Genomic DNA, 13,758 nt, shown 5'->3' with positions numbered 1-13,758 from the left:
CCCCGCCCTCTCCACCCCTGAACAGGCTTAAAATGGCTGTGCTGCCAGTTCCCAGGCTGCCAGCTGGTGGGTTGTGGTGGTGGGTGTGGCGCTGTCGGGGCTCTCTGCTGTATAGTGCCACTGCCACTGCCACTGCAAGCTTGCCGCTGGTGCCCCCCCCCCGGCTTGGCCTTGGCCTTGGCCTTGGCCTTGGGGGTTGGGGGGGGGCTGCAGCTGCAGCTGCAGCTGCTCCTGCTCCTGCTCCTGCTGCTTTGTTTGTTTGGTTTGTTTGGTTTGTTTGGTTTGTTTTTTCTTTCTGTTTGCTGCTGCCACTGTTACTGCTTTTGTTTGCTTTGGTTCCTGCACCAGTGGACCCCTGCGCACCCCAGAGGAGAAGAGCACAGCCCAGCGCACCTCACAAGAGCACAGCCCAGCGCACCTCACAAGAGCACAGCCCAGCGCACCTCACAAGAGCACAGCCCAGCGCACTCCACAAGAGCACAGCCCAGCGCACTCCACAAGAGCACAGGCCAGCGCACCCTACAAGAGCACAGGCCAGCGCACCCCACAAGAGCACAGCCCAGCGCACCCCACAGGAGCACCCCTCAGAGTAGGCTTTTGTCGTGCTTGGCGGCTGGGCTGCCTTTGTTCCCCTCCCCCGCCCTCCCCCCGGGTGTCTGCCCCATTTTGTGTGCGTCCTGTGCTCCACTCCCCGCTCCCGGTGTTTTGTGAAGGCCGAGCAGGCCAGCAGCGTGCCCCCCCCCTCCCCAGTGTGACCCTGTGTCCCGGCCGCCCTACCCCCGTGGTCCTCCCCGGCACGGTGCAGCATGGAGGAGGTGCCTTCCCCCCCCCCTCCTCCCAAGCAAGGAGGGGGAGTTGAAGTTTGTGAAATGGCTGACCCCTGTCTCGGGGCCACCGGCCCCGGCACTGCCCCTGGCCCCGGCCCCGGCCCCGGCCCCGGCCCTAGAGCGGAGGGTGGGGGCAAGGGGAAGGGGAAAGGGAAGGGCTCCTCCTCGTCAGGGGCCTCCTCCGCAAAAGGGGGGGCGGGGAAAGGCAAGGGCCCCGCAAACCCAAAAGGCAGCCCGCCCCCTGACCCTGACCCAGCCGAGTCAGGCCCCGGCCCGAGTCCCGGCCCTAGCGCCGGCCCCGCAGCAGGAGCGCCCCCCCCCCGGGAGAAGGGCGGGGCGCGCAGTTACGCCGAGGCGGCCGCCGGCCGCGCAGCGGGGCCGGGCGGGGGGCCGGGCGCCAGCACCTCCACCGCCTGGGCGTCTTCGATCCCGGGGGGAGGGGGGGCCCCCTTCCCGGCACTCACCCGGAGAAATGGGGTGAGATGCTGGCTGCCCGAGCGGGAAGGGTCCGCCTTCGAACCTTACGTGCGGGCCCTAGCTCGGGTGGTGGGGGCCCCGAAAATTGTGGCGGCCTCCAGGTTCCACGGCAAGGGAGTATTCTTCCTTGCCACGGAGGCCGCCGCCCAGAAGGCGGTGGAGAGGGGGCTCACAGTGGACGGGGAGTACGTCCCCGTGGAGCCCCTAGAGGAGCCAGGGACCCGGGTGGTCCTTAGTTCGGTGCCCCCGTACCTCCCTAATTGGGCCCTCCTGCCCCGACTATCATCGCTGGGGAAGGTAATCTCCCCGGTGCTGCCCCTGGGTTTGGGGTGCCGGGACCCCACCCTGCGACACGTGCGCTCGTTCCGCCGGCAGGTAACGATCCAGCCGGCGGCGGGAGCGCAGCTGGGGGCGGAGGGATCCCTCCAGGTAATGTTTGGGGGGGCCCTGCACCGCATCTTCTTCACGGTGGGGGACCTGCGGTGTTACAAGTGCCGCGGGGTAGGGCACCTCCGCCAAGAATGCCCCTTGGGGCAAGCGCGGCGGCCACCGCAGGCCCCCGCCAGTGGAGGGGGGGGCCCTGCCACCGGCCCCCCCAGCCCCCCCGGCCCTGGCGGGAGCCCTGGCGGGAGCCCCCCAGCGGCAGAGCCCCCCTCGGCCTCGGCCTCGGCCTCGGCCGCAGTCACCGGGGGGCAGGGAGCAGGAGACGGGGAGAGGGAGGTAGGCCCCGAGCCGGGCCCAGTCCCGGCTTCAGCCCCAGCCCCAGCCCCAGCCCCAGCCCCAGCCCCGGCCCGGGGCCAAGCGTCCACCGCGGGCAAGCCTCCGGGCCATAGAGAGGACCACCCTGCGGGCGAGCGGGCGGGCCCCCCCCCTCCTCCATCGGGGCGGGCCCAAAAGAGAAAGGCCGCGGAGCAGCTCGATCCCTCCCTAGAGGAGGGCCCCCCCTCGGACACAGGCGAGGAGGGGGAGGGGGCCGACGTGCAAAAGGCCCCCTCACCAGCCAGCAGAGCTGCTCCGGAAGACCCCCCCCCTCCCGAGAAAGTGCGGGTAATCCCTGTGGAGGAGGCCCCAGAAAGAGAGAGAGAGAGAGAGAGAGAAAGAGAGAGAGAAAGAGAAGGAGAGGAGGAGCCCATGCGGGAGGAGCCCCCTGAGCCTGCCATCGCGGAGGTAGGGCCCTCCCCAACAGCAACAGCAACAACAACAGAAACAGCACTAGCAGCTTCAACCTCAAGCTCAGCGCCCCTCCCCCCCCTCAGCGAAGAGACCCTGGGGCTCACCCCGGTGAGCTCCGGCACGGGTCCCGAGGGGGAGGCCCTCCCCGCCCCCAGTCAAGCCGCCCCTGCGGCACCTGACGGGGAGGAAGAGCAGGGGCCAGGTTCCCCCCCCCCCACCCCCACCCCCACCCCCAGCCAGGCCCCCCGCGAAGGGGCTGCAGATCTCCCTCGGGCCGAGTCGGAGAGCCAAGCGGACCGAGAGGTCCAGATGGAGGCCGAGGAAGCCTCCGCCGGAGGCGCGGCGGAGGCGGCGGAAGCCAGCCAGCCAGGCCCCACTGGACCTGACCAGGCTGAGGATGCGGGGGGGTCAGCAGGCAGCGTTGAGCCTGCAACCCCCCCAGCCCCAGCCCCAGCACCAGCAGCAGTCTCCAGGGAGGACCTGGTGGCCTTCTTGGAGCGGGAAAGCACCCGGCGCGCTCCGGCCCGGGTGCAGCTGGCCCTGGACTGCTGGGGCGACTTTAACAGCATCCTCGAGGCCACGAGGGCGCTGGTGAGGGAGGGGAAGGGGCCGAACAGATGCAACGCCCGGGTGTACACCCGGGCCCGGTCCATGTACGACGCCCTGACGGTGTACGGGCGCGGGGCCGGGTACCGGCTGGGCGTTGCCCTGCGCGAGCCCCCGGCCGAGCCATCGGAGCCCCCTCCCGCCAGCCATGACGTCGCTTAACATCGCGACCCTCAACGTCCGAGGCTGCAGGCAGGGTCTCCGGAGGAGCCAGGTGTTCTCCTTCCTGCGGGAGGGGGGCTACTCGGTGGCTTTCCTCCAGGAGACCTGGACGACTCCGGCCGACGCCGCCGCCTGGCGGCTGGAGTGGGGAGACGGGGTTTTCCTGAGTCACCTGTCGGCCACCTCGTGCGGGGTGGCCACCCTGTTCTCCCCGAGCCTGCGGCCGGAGATCTTAGAGGACGTTGAGGCGGTGCCGGGCCGCCTGCTCCACGTCCGGGCCCGAGCGGCGGGGACGGTAACGAACTTTGTGAACGTGTACGGCCCCGCCGCGGAACCGGACGCGGCGGATTTTTTCCGCCGGGCGGCCGACTACCTGGGCACCTTGAGCCCTCGCGAGAGCCTGGTCTTAGGCGGGGACTTCAACGTCACCCTCGAGGAACAGGACCGCTCGCGCAGGCAACGGTGCCGGGCCGCCGCGGACGCCCTCAGGGGGATCCTGGAGGAGCACTCCCTGGTGGACGCCTGGCGAGTCTGTCACCCCGACGGCCCCCCGGCCCCCACGTACGTGCGGGTGGGGGGGGAGCGGGCGAGCCACTCCCGGTTGGACCGGATTTACATCTCGCCCCGCGTGGATGCCCGAGCCGTGTCCTGCAGAGTGAGGCCGGCCCCCTTCAGCGATCACCATCTGGTGTGCGCCCGGGTGGCGTTTGGCCCCGGGCGGCGGGGGTCGGCCTACTGGCACTTTAACAACAGCCTGCTGGAGGACCCGAGCTTCGGAGCGGCCTTCCGGGAGTTCTGGTTGGCCTGGCGCGGGCAGCGGCAGTCTTTCCCCTCGGCTCGGGGATGGTGGGACGGGGGGAAGGCGCGCATCCGGCTCTTCTGCCGCAGCTACGCCCGGGGGCACACCCGGGAGCGGGAGGCGGCCATAGAGCGGCTCGAGCGGGAAGTGTTGGAGCTGGAGAGGCGCCTGGTCGCCGACCCGCAGGATCCGTCCCTCTGCGGAGAGTGCAGGGAGAGGCGGGAGGAGCTGAGAGCCCTGGAGGACCGCCGCGCACGCGGCGCGTTCGTCCGCGCGCGAGTCCACCTCCTGCGGGAGATGGACCGCGGCTCCCGTTTCTTCTACGGCCTGGAGAAGCAGAGGGGGGCCAAAAAGCACATCACTTGCCTGCTGGCGGATGATGGCACCCCCCTCTCGGCCCCGGGAGAGCTGCGAGTTCGCGCGAGGGCCTTCTACGGAAGGCTCTTTTCCCGGGAGCCGACCGAGGCGACGGCCCGCAGCGCGCTCTGGGAGGAACTGCCGCAGGTGGGCGCGGGCGACCGTGACCGGCTGGAGGCTCCTCTCACCTTGGCCGAGCTCACGCTCGCCCTCCGTCTCATGCCCGGCAACAAGGCGCCGGGGCTGGACGGGCTCACCACGGAGTTCTACCGGGCCTTCTGGGACGTGCTCGGCCCGGACCTTGCCGCGGTCTGGGCCGAGGCCGAGGCTCGCGGGGAGCTCCCCCTGTCGTGCAGGAGGGCGGTGTTGACTCTCCTGCCGAAGAAGGGAGACCTCCGCGACCTGAGGAACTGGCGTCCCGTGTCCCTCCTCTGCACGGACTATAAGGTGGTGGCGAAGGCCGTCTCGCTGCGCCTGCGGTCCGTGCTGGCGGACGTGATCCATCCCGACCAGACGTACACGGTGCAAGGTCGCTCCATCTTCGACAACCTGTACCTGGTGCGGGACCTCCTGGAGCTGGCGCGCCGGGAGGGCCTGTCGTTCGGCCTGCTCTCCCTCGATCAGGAGAAGGCGTTCGACAGGATGGACCACGGGTATCTGACGGGCACGCTGCGGGCCTTCGGCTTCGGACCGCGCTTTGTGCGGGCTCTCCAGGTACTGTACGCCTCCGCGGAGTGCCTGGTTAAGCTCAACTGGTCCCTGACGGAACCCATCCCGTTCAGGCGGGGGGTGCGTCAAGGCTGCCCGATGTCGGGCCAGCTGTACGCGCTAGGCCTGGAGCCCTTCCTGTGCCTCCTGCGGAGGCGGGTGGCCGGGTTGGCGCTGCGGGAACCGGCGCTGCGGCTGGTCCTCTCGGCGTACGCCGACGACGTGCTCCTCGCGGTCCAGGGCCCGGAAGATCTGGAGCGGGTGGCGGCCTGCCAGGCGGTTTATTCGGCGGCCTCCTCCGCCCGGGTCAACTGGGCCAAGAGCTCCGGGCTGACGGTGGGTGCCGGGTGGCAGGTGGGCTCGCTCCCACCCGCGCTCCGGGGCATCGAGTGGAGCGCGGGCCCGCTGCTCTACCTGGGGGTCTACCTGAGCCCCACGGACCCCTCCCCCCCGCAGAATTGGGCAGACCTAGAACTGAGGGTGGCGAGGCGGATCGGGGCGTGGACGGGGCTGCTGCGGTGCCTGTCCCTCCGGGGCCGGGCGCTGGTGTTGAACCAGCTGATCCTGTCCATGCTCTGGTACCGCTTCAATACCCTCCCCGTGCCCCCCGAGGTTCTTGCCAGGCTCCAGAGACGGGCGCTGGGGTTCTTCTGGCCAAGACGGCACTGGGTCTCTGCACGGGTGCTGACCCTCCCCTTGCGGGAGGGGGGGCAGGGCCTGGTGTGCCTCCGCAGCCAGGTCCTGACGTTCCGCCTCCAGGCCCTGCAGAGACTGCTGTACAGTGACGGTAGCCACGCGGCGTGGAGCCTGTTGGGGCGCGCCTTCCTCCGCCGCCTCCGGGGGCTCCGATACGACCGGCAGCTCTTCTTCCTGCGCGGCCTGGAGCTCATGCGGGTGGCGGGGGAGCTGCCGGCCTTTTACCGAGACCTCCTCAAGGCCTGGGGGCTGATCTCCGCCTCCAGGTCTCCGTCGCGGGTGGCCAAGGACGGCGACCTGCTGGCCGAGCCGCTGTTCTTTAACCCGCAGCTGGCGGTCCCGGCGGCAGCCTCGCCAGAGGCCTCCCTGAGGATGGCCCGGGTGGGCGTCACCCGGCTCGGAGACCTCCTGGACTACGACGAGCGAGGATGGCTGGGCCCCGCGGCGCTGGCCCGGCGCACGGGCCTGACCATAGGGCGTGCAACTTGCTCGCGCCTAGTCCGGGAGGTGAAAGCTGCGCTGCCCGCAGACGCCCTTGCCTACGTCGAGCGAGTCCTGCGAGAGGGCGGTCCCCGCCCTCCCGAATCCCCCAGCCCGGCGGAGTTCCTGATAGGGCCCGCCCAGCGGCCGGCCCCGAGGCACTCCGCCCCTCACCACCTCTGCAGGCTGGGGGACACCCCGCCGGTCCGCTTCTCGACGGCCCACCGGCGCCAGCTCTACACGCTCGTCCGCAGGACGCTCCACCACGCCGCCCTCGCGTCCCGCCAAGACACCCAATGGCGGGACTACTTTGGCGAGGGCGTGGCCGACGGTCCCCGGTGGCTCAGCGTCTACTCGGAGCTCGTCCCGAGAGCCGCCGGGGACCTAGGCTGGCGGCTCCTTCACGGGGCCGCCGCGACGGGCGTGTATCTGGCGCGGATTGACACCATCTCCGACCGATGCCCGTTTTGTGACGAGAGGGAGACCCTGGCGCACCTGGTCCTCGAGTGCGCCAGGCTGCAGCCCCTGCACCTCCTCCTCCAGAACCTGCTCCTCAAGTTCTGGCTGCACTATTCCCCGCACCTGTTTATTTACGCACTCCCCATCCGTCGCCCCACCCGGGCCCGGGACCGACTGGTCAACCTCCTCCTGGCTCTGGCCAAGCTCGTCATCTGGCTATCCAGGAAGGAGGCTCTGGCCGGGAAGGCTCCCGGGCACCTCGGGGCGTTTTTCCTCGGTGTCCTGCGCGCCCGCCTCCGAGCGGAGCACCACTGGGCGGTAGCCGCCGGCAAGCTGAAGCAGTTTGCGGGCCGGTGGGCGCTGTCCGGGGTGCTCTGCTCCCTGTCCCCCGGGGGAGCACTCGTTTTGAACCTTTGACCCCCCACGTGCACACCCTGTTTTTCTTTCAGTTGTCCCCCGCAATGTTTTATTTTCTGAAACCGGGAGCCCAGCCGCCAAGAAACCAACAGCGGCGGAGCCCGGACAATCTTTTTTCAGCTTCGGCTGAGGACTAACCGCCCGTCCGGCAACCAGCCGGTGCCGCCAGTCAAATCGGCCGCCGCAACCGGGGCGGCCCCCAGCTACTAACAGGGTAAGAGTAACTAACAATAGTCCCGGCCGGAGCTCCCACGTTAACCGCTCCCAACGCAACCGAGCAGAAGTTTTCCAAGTCCCACGGCGGACACCAGGTCCTCCCGGTTCCCCGTCAGGAGAGCCCCGCCACTCCTGGGGAAGCAAGCACCGCTGCCTGCCCGACCTCCGAGCCCATCACCGGGGGGGGGGGCGGGAGCCGGAATCGCGGGCCAGAGCCTGGAACTCTCGCACGGCCAGGCCCGCCGATCGGGGCACGCTGCCTCCACGCTCGGTTGACAAGGCAGCGCGGCACGGTTCTTTTGCCCCGGAGGTTCCTCTGACCGACTTTCTGGAACCGAACATGGGCATTTAGGGTCCTGAAAACCGAGTCCCCCAAAATCTCCGCGAACCTTTCTTGGCAATATTGTAGATGCGGCACCCGGCCCAGCCACCGGGGCCAACCGCCGAAAGTGTCCGCCCTCCTGGAGCGAAGGCCCGGGCAAGGCCCGTTTGAAAAACCTCATACGGACTTCCGGAGCGCGAGCCCGGGCGCCAGGTCGACCCAGGGCCGACCTCCCGGGCCCCAGAGAGGCACGTCTCCGCCGCGGAAGCCGCCTGATGCCCGCGCCGAAGGCCCCCGGGCCCGCCCGGCCTCCGCGCAGGGCACCGGGGAGAAGTAGGAATCGTGGCCGGGCTCCTGGAACTCCTGCCCGGCCTGCCCCGCGGAAGCATGCCGGGTTCTCCCGCCGCGCCGTGCAGGTTCTTCCGCCCCTCGCCGGGGTAGCCGGGCTCCAACCGCTGGGCCCCGCAGCGTGGAAGGGCCCCTGCGAGTCGCCCCCCGGCCTGCACGCCCGCCGTGCAGTCGACCGGGTCGAAGCCGGAATCGCGGCCGGGTTCCTGGAACTCTCGCCCGGCCTGCCCGCCCGGCCCGCCCCCCGGGCCGGGGCTCCAGTCGACTTGGAGCCAAACTCGGTTTTGACCCCCTCCTGCAGCACGGTCCGGCCCCGGAGGTTCCTCCGTCCGACCTCCTGGAACCCAAGATGGGCATCTAGGGTCCCGAAATCCGTGTCCCCGAAAATCTCCGCGAACCTTTCCTGGCAATATTGTAGATGCGGCACCCGGCCCAGCCACCGGGGGCAACCGCCGAAAGTGTCCGCCCTCCTGGAGCGAAGGCCCGGGCAAGGCCCGTTTCAAAAACCTCATACGGACTTCCGGAGCGCGAGCCCCGGCGCCAGGTCGACCCAGGGCCGACCTCCCGGGCCCCAGAGAGGCTCGTCTCCGCCGCGGAAGCCGCCCGCCGCCCGCGGCGAAGGCCCCCGGGCCCGCCCGGCCTCCGGGCAGGGCACCGGGGAGAAGTAGGAATCGTGGCCGGGCTCCTGGAACTCCTGCCCGGCCTGCCCCGCGGAAGCATGCCGGGTTCTCCCGCCGCGCCGTGCAGGTTCTTCCGCCCCTCGCCGGGGTAGCCGGGCTCCAACCGCTGGGCCCCGCAGCGTGGAAGGGGCCCTGCGAGTCGCCGCCGGCCTGCACGCCCGCCGTGCAGTCGACCGGGTCGAAGCCGGAATCGCGGCCGGGTTCCTGGAACTCTCGCCCGGCCTGCCCGCCCGGCCCGCCCCCCGGGCCGGGGCGCCAGTCGACATGGAGCCAAACTCGGTTTTGACCCCCTCCTGCAGCACGGTCCGGCCCCGGAGGTTCCTCCGTCCGACCTCCTGGAACCCAAGATGGGCATCCAGGGTCCCGAAATCCGTGTCCCCGAAAATCTCCGCGAACCTTTCCTGGCAATATTGTAGATGCGGCACCCGGCCCAGCCACCGGGGGCAACCGCCGAAAGTGTCCGCCCTCCTGGAGCGAAGGCCCGGGCAAGGCCCGTTTCAAAAACCTCATACGGACTTCCGGAGCCCGAGCCCCGGCGCCAGGTCGACCCAGGGCCGACCTCCCGGGCCCCAGAGAGGCTCGTCTCCGCCGCGGAAGCCGCCCGCCGCCCGCGCCGAAGGCCCCCGGGCCCGCCCGGCCTCCGGGCAGGGCACCGGGGAGAAGTAGGAATCGTGGCCGGGCTCCTGGAACTCCTGCCCGGCCTGCCCCGCGGAAGCATGCCGGGTTCTCCCGCCGCGCCGTGCAGGTTCTTCCGCCCCTCGCCGGGGTAGCCGGGCTCCAACCGCTGGGCCCCGCAGCGTGGAAGGGCCCCTGCGAGTCGCCCCCCGGCCTGCACGCCCGCCGTGCAGTCGACCGGGTCGAAGCCGGAATCGCGGCCGGGTTCCTGGAACTCTCGCCCGGCCTGCCCGCCCGGCCCGCCCCCCGGGCCGGGGCTCCAGTCGACATGGAGCCAAACTCGGTTTTGACCCCCTCCTGCAGCACGGTCCGGCCCCGGAGGTTCCTCCGTCCGACCTCCTGGAACCCAAGATGGGCATCTAGGGTCCCGAAATCCGTGTCCCCGAAAATCTCCGCGAACCTTTCCTGGCAATATTGTAGATGCGGCACCCGGCCCAGCCACCGGGGGCAACCGCCGAAAGTGTCCGCCCTCCTGGAGCGAAGGCCCGGGCAAGGCCCGTTTCAAAAACCTCATACGGACTTCCGGAGCCCGAGCCCCGGCGCCAGGTCGACCCAGGGCCGACCTCCCGGGCCCCAGAGAGGCTCGTCTCCGCCGCGGAAGCCGCCCGCCGCCCGCGCCGAAGGCCCCCGGGCCCGCCCGGCCTCCGGGCAGGGCACCGGGGAGAAGTAGGAATCGTGGCCGGGCTCCTGGAACTCCTGCCCGGCCTGCCACGCGGAAGCATGCCGGGTTCTCCCGCCGCGCCGTGCAGGTTCTTCCGCCCCTCGCCGGGGTAGCCGGGCTCCAACCGCTGGGCCCCGCAGCCTGGAAGGGCCCCTGCGAGTCGCCCCCCGGCCTGCACGCCCGCCGTGCAGTCGACCGGGTCGAAGCCGGAATCGCGGCCGGGTTCCTGGAACTCTCGCCCGGCCTGCCCGCCCGGCCCGCCCCCCGGGCCGGAGCTCCAGTCGACTTGGAGCCAAACTCGGTTTTGACCCCCTCCTGCAGCACGGTCCGGCCCCGGAGGTTCCTCCCTCCGACCTCCTGGAACCCAAGATGGGCATCTAGGGTCCCGAAATCCGTGTCCCCGAAAATCTCCGCGAACCTTTCCTGGCAATATTGTAGATGCGGCACCCGGCCCAGCCGCCGGGGGCAACCGCCGAAAGTGTCCGCCCTCCTGGAACGAAGGCCCGGGCAAGGCCCGTTTGAAAAACCTCATACGGACTTCCGGAGCCCGAGCCCCGGCGCCAGGTCGACCCAGGGCCGACCTCCCGGGCCCCAGAGAGGCTCGTCTCCGCCGCGGAAGCCGCCCGCCGCCCGCGGCGAAGGCCCCCGGGCCCGCCCGGCCTCCGGGCAGGGCACCGGGGAGAAGTAGGAATCGTGGACGGGCTCCTGGAACTCCTGCCCGGCCTGCCACGCGGAAGCATGCCGGGTTCTCCGGCCGCGCCGTGCAGGTTCTTCCGCCCCTCGCCGGGGTAGCCGGGCTCCAACCGCTGGGCCCCGCTGCCTGGAAGGGGCCCTGCGAGTCGCCGCCGGCCTGCACGCCCGCCGTGCAGTCGACCGGGTCGAAGCCGGAATCGCGGCCGGGTTCCTGGAACTCTCGCCCGGCCTGCCCGCCCGGCCCGCCCCCCGGGCCGGAGCGCCAGTCGACATGGAGCCAAACTCGGTTTTGACCCCCTCCTGCAGCACGGTCCGGCCCCGCAGGTTCGCCCGTCCGACCTCCTGGAACCCAAGATGGGCATCTAGGGTCCCGAAATCCGTGTCCCCGAAAATCTCCGCGAACCTTTCCTGGCAATATTGTAGATGCGGCACCCGGCCCAGCCACCGGGGGCAACCGCCGAAAGTGTCCGCCCTCCTGGAGCGAAGGCCCGGGCAAGGCCCGTTTGAAAAACCTCATACGGACTTCCGGAGCGCGAGCCCGGGCGCCAGGTCGACCCAGGGCCAACCTCCCGGGCCCCAGAGAGGCACGTCTCCGCCGCGGAAGCCGCCTGATGCCCGCGCCGAAGGCCCCCGGGCCCGCCCGGCCTCCGGGCAGGGCACCGGGGAGAAGTAGGAATCGTGGCCGGGCTCCTGGAACTCCTGCCCGGCCTGCCCCGCGGAAGCATGCCGGGTTCTCCCGCCGCGCCGTGCAGGTTCTTCCGCCCCTTCGCCGGGGTAGCCGGGCTCCAACCGCTGGGCCCCGCAGCCTGGAAGGGCCCCTGCGAGTCGCCCCCCGGCCTGCACGCCCGCCGTGCAGTCGACCGGGTCGAAGCCGGAATCGCGGCCGGGTTCCTGGAACTCTCGCCCGGCCTGCCCGCCCGGCCCGCCCCCCGGGCCGGAGCTCCAGTCGACATGGAGCCAAACTCGGTTTTGACCCCCTCCTGCAGCACGGTCCGGCCCCGGAGGTTCCTCCGTCCGACCTCCTGGAACCCAAGATGGGCATCTAGGGTCCCGAAATCCGTGTCCCCGAAAATCTCCGCGAACCTTTCCTGGCAATATTGTAGATGCGGCACCCGGCCCAGCCACCGGGGGCAACCGCCGAAAGTGTCCGCCCTCCTGGAGCGAAGGCCCGGGCAAGGCCCGTTTGAAAAACCTCATACGGACTTCCAGGGCCGGAGCCCCGGCGCCAGGTCGACCGCGGGCCTCCCTCCCGGGGCCCAGCACGGCTCGTCTCCCCCGCGGGAGCAGCCCGCTGCCCGCGCCGAAGGCCCCCGGACCCGCCCGGCCTCCGGGCAGGGCACCGGGGAGAAGTAGGAATCGCGGCCGGGCTCCTGGAACTCTCGCCCGGCCAAGCCGCTCGGCCCGCCCCTGGGCCGGAGCTCCAGTCGACATGGAGCCAAACTCGCGGTTGAACCTCTCCTGCAGCACGGTCCGGCCCCGGAGGTTCCTCCGTCCGACCTCCTGGAACCCAAGATGGGCATCTAGGGTCCCGAAAACCGTGTCCCCGAAAATCTCCGCGGACCTTTCCTGGCAATATTGTAGATGTGGCACCCGGCCCAGCCGCCGGGAGCAACCGCCGAAAGTGTCCGGCCTCCTGGAGCGAAGGCCCGGGCACGGCCCGTTTGAAAATCCTCATACGGACTTCCAGGGCCGGAGCTCGGGAGCCAGGTCGACCCCGGGCCTCCCTCCCGGGCGTTAGGGCGGCTCGTCTCCCCCGCGGGAGCAGCCCGCTGCCCGCGCCGAAGGCCCCCGGACCCGCCCGGCCTCCGGGCAGGGCACCGGGGAGAAGTAGGAATCGCGGCCGGGCTCCTGGAACTCTCGCCCGGCCAGGCCGCCCGGCCCGCCCCCCGGGCCGGAGCTCCAGTCGACATGGAGCCAAACTCGGGGTTGAACCTCTCCTGCAGCACGGTCCGGCCCCGGAGGTTCCTCCGTCCGGCCTCCTGGAACCCAAGATGGGCATCTAGGGTCCCGAAACCCGTGTCCTCGAAAATCTCCGCGAACCTTTCCTGGCAATATTGTAGATGCGGCACCCGGCCCAGCCGCCGGGGGCAACCGCCGAAAGTGTCCGCCCTCCTGGAGCGAAGACCCGGGCAAGGCCCGTTTGAAAAACCTCATACGGACTTCCGGAGCCCGAGCCCCGGCGGCAGGTCGACCCAGGGCCCACCTCCCGGGCCCCAGAGAGGCTCGTCTCCGCCGCGGAAGCCGCCTGCCGCCCGCGCCGAAGGCCCCCGGGCCCGCCCGGCCTCCGGGCAGGGCACCGGGGAGAAGCCGGAATCGCGGCCGGGCTCCTGGAACTCTCGCCGGGCAGGCCGCCCGGCCCGCCCCGGGGCCGGAGCTCCAGTCGACATGGAGCCAAACTCGGTTTTGACCCCCTCCTTCGGAACGGTCCGGCCCCGGAGGTTCCTCCGTCCGAGCTCCTGGAACCCAAGATGGGCATCTAGGGTCCCGAAACCCGTGTCCTCGAAAATCTCCGCGAACCTTTCCTGGCAATATTGTAGATGCGGCACCCGGCCCAGCCGCCGGGGGCAACCGCCGAAAGTGTCCGCCCTCCTGGAGCGAAGGCCCGGGCAAGGCCCGTTTGAAAAACCTCATACGGACTTCCGGAGCCCGAGCCCCGGCGCCAGGTCGACCCAGGGCCAACCTCCCGGGCCCCAGAGAGGCTCGTCTCCCCCGCGGGAGCAGCCCGCCGCCCGCGCCGAAGGCCCCCGGACCTGCCCGGCCTCCGGGCAGGGCACCGGGGAGAAGCCGGAATCGCGGCCGGGCTCCTGGAACTCTCGCCCGGCCCGCCCCTGGGCCGGAGCTCCAGTCGACATGGAGCCAAACCCGGGGTTGAGCCCCTCCTGCAGCACGGTCCGGTCCCGGAGGTACCCCTGCCCGACCTCCTGGAACCCAAGATGGGCAACTAGGGTCCCGAAAACCGTGTCCCCGAAAATCTCCGCGGACCTTTCCTGGCAATATTGTAG

This window comes from Alligator mississippiensis, unplaced genomic scaffold (assembly GCF_030867095.1).
Source record: "Alligator mississippiensis isolate rAllMis1 unplaced genomic scaffold, rAllMis1 scaffold_57, whole genome shotgun sequence".
Lineage (NCBI taxonomy): Eukaryota > Metazoa > Chordata > Crocodylia > Alligatoridae > Alligator > Alligator mississippiensis.
Note: the sequence above shows the minus strand (reverse complement) of the source record.